The sequence below is a fragment of the Phocoena sinus genome, chromosome 1 (genome assembly GCF_008692025.1).
Source record: "Phocoena sinus isolate mPhoSin1 chromosome 1, mPhoSin1.pri, whole genome shotgun sequence".
NCBI lineage: Eukaryota > Metazoa > Chordata > Mammalia > Artiodactyla > Phocoenidae > Phocoena > Phocoena sinus.
Window position 1 is genome coordinate 39,817,514 of NC_045763.1, and position 6,502 is coordinate 39,824,015.

Genomic DNA, 6,502 nt, shown 5'->3' on the forward strand with positions numbered 1-6,502 from the left:
GGGAGCACGTGTGCCTCCCATTGCTGGGTGTATGTGTTTGTCTTAGTGTGAAACAATCAATCTTCGTGCCCGTTGCCTTCAAGAAGTGGATTATCTGGTCCTTCGGAAACAAAATCACTCAATTAAGGAAATGAGAGCTCAGCAATGTCAGGCTGGAAGTTCTGACTATGGGTGTCAGACGGTGGTGGGTGTCCTGCCTGTGCTCTTTGCAGGGAGATCTCTCTGCCTGCCTAGGTTCGCTATGGAACTGGTGACAGGGCCCTGAGGACGACAACACCTGCTCTTGCACGGGCCCTGGAGGGAGGAAAGTGGGAGATGAAGCTAAGGCGAAAGGTAAGACTGTGGGGCAGAGAGAGGCTAGAGAGAAAGGTGCAGTGGGCCGGGGAGCAAACCCGCAGGGTTCCCAGCTTCTGTCTATCTCGTGGCCCCGGCGCAGTGGGAGGCGTGTGACCTCTGATGTCATGTACACCTGGGGCTTGTTGCAAGACCCGGGGATTTGCCCGGAGTCCAGTCTGTGCAGAGCTGACCAGGGAGGGTCCTCACTGCACTTGGAGCAGGGAGGTGGGTGGACTTATTTTTTGAGTCTGCCTGCAGGCTGAGATCACAGGACCTGGAGTCAGCCCTCCCCCGAGCCTGCAGAAGGATGCATTCTAGGCCACCTTGGCTTTCTCAGGAAAGCCCAGCTCACGATGACCTGTCAGACCTGCCAGACCCTCTCCCCAGCCCTCCTTGGAACCTTCCAGCTGGAGTCTGTTTGCACAGCTGGGATGGGGTTAAACGGCTTGCCCTCTGGGTCCTGAGGCCCTGGCCAAATATCCTTAGGCCACTTGGAAGTAGCCCAGAAGGATGAAAAGGGGCCTGCAGACCCGTGAATGGGACTCGGAGTCCTGGGCTGCTCAGCTCCAGCTGCTTGATCTCTATCGGGTCCTGGGGCCTCTATGAGACTTCATTTCCTTATCTGTAAAACGGAGAGAATAAAGCACACAGCAGTCTCTTGGAAGAACTAAGTCTGACCATACACATGAGTAACCAGCCTAGTGTCTGACACATAGTGGGGGGCTAAAAATGTTAGTTCCCTTCCGTTTCTTCTCTATCCCTTTTCTCCTGTTTTCTCACTCTGCAGAGTCATTCATTATTATTCTGATACGCATTCACTGAATACCATTGGTAGCAGGCACTGTAGATGCCACGGTGAGTGAGGCAGGCCTTAGCTCTTGAACAACGTACAGCCTTGAGGCAGAGACAAACAGACAAGGGCAATGCCACACAGCAAGTAGGAACAGACCGCCTTCTCAGAAGAGGTGCTGCTGGGCTGATCCTAAAGTCTCCTCAGACTTTCCTGAGTGTCAGATGCCTTCCTGCTGCCCTTCATCCTTTAAGCACTGCCTCCTCCATGAAGCCATCCAGGTTTTCACCTGGCCTCCCACAAGGTGTTGTACTAAATACTTTACTGTCCAATGCTTGGAACAATGCCGTGAGATGGGTAATATTATTGCCTCAGTTTACAGATAAATCGCTGGGACTTAGAGAAGTCAGGTACAGTGGCAAGATGTCATCTGAATTCAGCCCTGAGTCCACGGTCCAAGCTCTTTCCACAAAGCTAACTTGCCTCTTCCTCAGGCCTTCCTTCTACCCTGGGGTCCGTCAGGGCCTCTCAGAGGAGTTATCACTGGCTTTTAATGATCTGTTGACTGAGCTGTTGTCCCCACCGTCTAGAAACCCTTCAGGAGCTGGACCATATCTGATCCCGTCTGTGACGAGGGGCCCAGCGTCCAGCTGGCACAGAGCAGGCATCAGTGCACCTTGGTTGAGATGGAACCAGGTCAGAAGCACATCACGACTGTCTCCCCACTTCCATCGGACAGCGTCCGTGATTAGAACGGTCATTCTCCACTCTGGATTCCACCCTGGCAGCATGATCTCACACCGTTGGCCTGGGTCCCTTCCCCGCTCCCTTCTTCCTGGTCCCAGGTGCTCTGGGGCTGGCAGGATGGAACAGGATAGGATGTGTGGTGGCCATACGTGTCCAGCCAAGCAGGCCGACCCAGGAGGCAAGGACGAGAGTTCCTGACTCACACCAAGGTGAGGGTGAAGGCCAGAGGTGGAGACACGCCTGATAAGAAGTCACACCTCATCAAGCCAGTAAGCCTCAGCAAGGCCTTGCTAAGGAGCTTAAGGAGTTGAGGGTAGGACAAAGGGCTCTGGGAATCAGCCCCCAAAGCAGGAAGGAGATCCGGCCAACTCCTCAGACCTGGGTCCCTCTGTTGTTGGCGTCTGTCTGAGTGGCTGCTTCTCTTCCCCATCAGAACCCAGCTATGCTCAGCCCATTTGCTTGGGTCCCAGCAGACCCCGAGGCCATGGGAGCCTGGGAAGGAGCTCACCCGGGGGAGTGGCTGACAGGTTGTCAGGCGCCCGACTTTTGGACGGGAACTCGGGCAGATCAGACAGCCGCTGAGATCCCAGGGGGAACTGGCCCTGCTGATGGATGCTCTGAGTCTCTCCCGTCTGCTTCTGCTCTGTCTCCCTTGCCCACCCCCCAACTCCCATCCCGCCTTCTTGTGCTCTCCTTGGTCACTGGACAGTGGTGCTGGGGGTGGCAGAGCCAGCAGATCCATCGAGCAGGGGATGCAGGGAGGCTGGAGCCATCAGTTCATGAATCAGCTCAGCTCTGGTGCTCCTGTCAGTGGGAGACAAAACAGCGGCATCTGGAGTATGTGCCCCAGGGGCCCAGTATACGCAGGGGAGAAGGAGGCCCCTGAGACCAGACGGACCTAGCCTCAAACCCTGATGCCACCACTCACCAGCTCTGTGACCTCGGGAAGCCACTTGACTTCTCCAAGCCTTAGGGTCCTCCTCCGTAAAATAGGGATAGTAGAACCTGCCTTGCCTAACTCACAGGTTGTTGAGAGGATCAAATGAGAGAGAGGGTTTCCAAATTGCTACCAATGGACATTCCCATTATTGCTAAGCACACAGTGGGCTAGTGGCAGAATCCAGCTCGCGCCCACTTCTCCGCCTCCCTGACTTTTGTTCCTACTCTGTACTAGCATCGGTTTCAGCTTGGTTTGGAGGCAGAAGAATAGACTTGATGACCTTGAGAGTTGAGCCCCCCTGGGTCTGCCTGATTCAGTTCCAGGGGTTGAGCGCACATGAGAATTGGGCCATTGTTGTGTTGTTTAACTGATTAAATGACTGATCAGTGAATGTGGCTCATGAAATTGTACCTTCCAGTGAATTCCTAAACTGATGGCTAGAGACTCGCAAAGGCTGTGTGATGGGGAGGAGGCCTGTAGGAGCTCCAGCCCCTGAGAGACTCGCAAACTCTTTGGGGAGGCGGGACACCCACGTAAGAGTTATTAGCTAAAAATACAGGGCAGAGCATCCAAGATACCACGTCTGGTCTGTTAATAGTAGCATCTCCAGTGCCTAACGTACATAAGCAGCATTCAGTAAATCCCTGTTAAATGAAGGAATACAGAACGACCGGCACAATCTTTGTATGTTACCCAAAGCCACGTGGCACTTCCATGCTCCTGGGAGATTTGGTGAAAACTTGCTCTGAACCTCAGACTGCTCAGCTGTTCCACAGTTGTTTGTCGCGCTTCTGTGTCCCCGCTCATGAGAGGGCAACCTCTTCCATGTGGTGTCAAACCACTAGACTCACACGCTGTTTTGCACTTCCCCTTTTTCTACAAAAATGTAATCGCCCTGGGAATTGTGCCATCACTTTACTGAAGATTTGAGGGTGTCGCAGAGGAGGGACCACTGCTTTTACAAGTTGCCCCCTTGAACTCCCTGACCTTGGCCCCCTCCCCAGCCTTCGGAGAAATGTAGTTCAGGGGGTATCTCTATCCCCTTCCTCCCCCAACCCACGGCTTTTCCTGCAGGTAGGAGGGCTGCCAGTCTGCTTTCCCCAGTGCCAGAAATTCCAAAGAATACAATATTCTCTTTTTTTTCCATCCACATGAATCTCCCAGGCCCTGTGAGTCCCCAGAGGACCATGAGGCAGGTTTGGACTCAGGGCAGAGAAGCCCCTTCTAAAGCTGAGAGCTATCTAGACTGCCTAGCTCCCTGCCATGGGAGTTGAACCAGCACAGTGAAGCTGCAGAAGCTCCTCTGGGGTGCAGATGTAAATCCTCAGGTATTTATTCAACTTGGGGGTTGGATATTACAGCAGGACACTTGTTGATTCATCTAATCGGAGGGGCAACTCTAGCACTAATAAGCGTTGGCACTGCTCCAGCTTTTATTACATTCGTCATAGGTAAGGATATGAAGCTGGGAAGCAGGTGACCCAGGTTTATGGCCCCAGCTCTTTTACTGACTCTCAGTGTGGGCCTGCTCAAATCTCCCTCCATCAGTGGGCCTCAGTTTCCCCATTTGCACGATGCAAATTCTCTAATGGGGACTGGGTGCTTCCCTGGGGCCCTGCAGCTCTGAGACACTGTGATTTCCTGGTATCTCAAGAATAGAAGGTGATGTGTTTTTTCTGCAACAGGAACAAGTGTCAAGTTTGTGGGAAATTGAGAGTGACTGCATCTTCTTATCGCTCTGGCTCTGGGCCCAGCTGGGGCTCTGTCTGGCTGCCACAGAGGAGGAAGGGGCACCTTAGACCCTCCTCTGGTCTGTGGAGAAGGTGAAGCTGGACCTTGGTGTTCTGCATGCAGTGGGCCCAGCCAGGCTTCTGGCCCCCTCAGCCTGTGCAGAGACAGAGCACGGTGGCCTCTGCCCCGGGAAGGGGGATGGGGAGCATCTCTCTGCATCTCTGTGCTGCTGGGGTCAGCTCTGCTCTTGGTATGGGGCTGGGATCATGGAGGCCACTCCTGTCTGTCTTCCTCTTGCAATGCAGGCTCCATGGGAGGATGTGGGAAAGCATGGTTCTTTCTGGCTCTCATTGAGATTGGTCCAAATATCCCAAAACTTTTCCTATCTAAGTTCTCAAAGATCTTCTTAATTATTAGTAACATTTGAAAGAAAATCAACTCCCACATGCCAGGTTCTGTTCTGGGCACTGAGGTATAGCAGCAAATAAGAAAGAAATGGCCTTCGGATCCGGCCCCATAGTGCACCCACCACCCACCTCTGCCAGTGTCTGGGACCCCAGCCAATTTGCCATCAAGCCAGAGCACAGGCAGCTTGGTCAGGTGAGGCGAGATCATCAATTGCTTCAAGCAGAAGGGATTCTGCCTTGTGGCCAGAAGTTCCTTCAGGCCTCCGAGGAACATCTAAAGCAGTGCAACATTGACCTGAAAGACCACCCTCTCTTCCCGGAGCTGGAGAAATGCATGAACTCAGGGCCGGTTGTGGCCATGGTCTGGAGGGGCTGAATGTGGTAAAGATAGGGCGAGTGATGCTTGGGGAGACCGATCCAGCGGAATCTAAGTCAAGCACAGTACGAAGGGACTGCTGCGTTCAAGTTGGAAGGAACATCATTCATAGCAGTGATTCAGTAAAAAAGTGCTGAAAAAGAAATCAGCCTGCGGTTTTAAGCCCGAAGAATTGGTGACTACAAGTCTTGTGCTATTGGCTGGATCTGTGAATAACAGGGGAGCAAAGCAGCAGTCTCCTTCAGCACCGCTTGATGTGTCCCTGGGCACGGCTCTGCATTCCATGGACTTGGAAACAGTAGGATTAATCTTTCCTTCCTAAAATACTTGCCAGTAAAGACTTTGGAAACTGGGGAAAAGAAAAGAAAGATTGATAGAGGGAAAGAAAGGAAGAGAAATGGAGGGAAGGAAGAGAAAAGGAAGGAAGGAAGGAAGGAAGGAAGGGAAAGAGACAAGTGTTATGATATGAGGCAGTCCGTTCTCTGACAGGAGCTCACAAAGGGCTATGGGATCATGGTGGGACTGAGGGGGCTGTTACCCAGATGTGGTAGGTCCAGACAAAAATTCTGAAGTCTAAGCAGGAATTTGCTAGACTAAGGGAATGTAAGGAGGAAACTGGCCTCTTCCAGGGAGAAGGAGCAATGCCTGCAAAAGCCTATCATAGGGAGAGAGCAAGTTTCATTCTGGGCCTTGCAGTGGCTGTTTCTTACATGTGAATGACTGGTGAAGGGCAAGGAGTAGGAGTTGGGAAGGGGAGTACAGGGCATGCGAAGGAACTGAGGCTGGCAAGAGAGGGCCAGGATCAGGCAGGGTCAGAGCCATGAAAGTGGAGGAGGCTGAACATTATCCTGGAGGCCGTGGGAGCCAGGGAGGCCTTTTAGCTGGAGTGACATGGTTGCATACGTAATTAGAGAAGGTGTCAGTGACGCTGTGTGGAAGATGGACAGGAGGGAGAGGAACCTGGAGATGAGTTGGGAGACTGGTTCTGTGAACCAGATGTGGGATGATGATGGATGGGCTGCAGTAATAGAAATAGGACTGGAGATAATTTGTGAGACTGAAGAGGTGGAATCAACAGAACTTTGGTTCCCATGAACTCCCATGAATTCTGAATCATTTCGTTTTCCAAATCCACTGTATCCTTTAAGCGATTCAAGTATCACATCCACTAACAC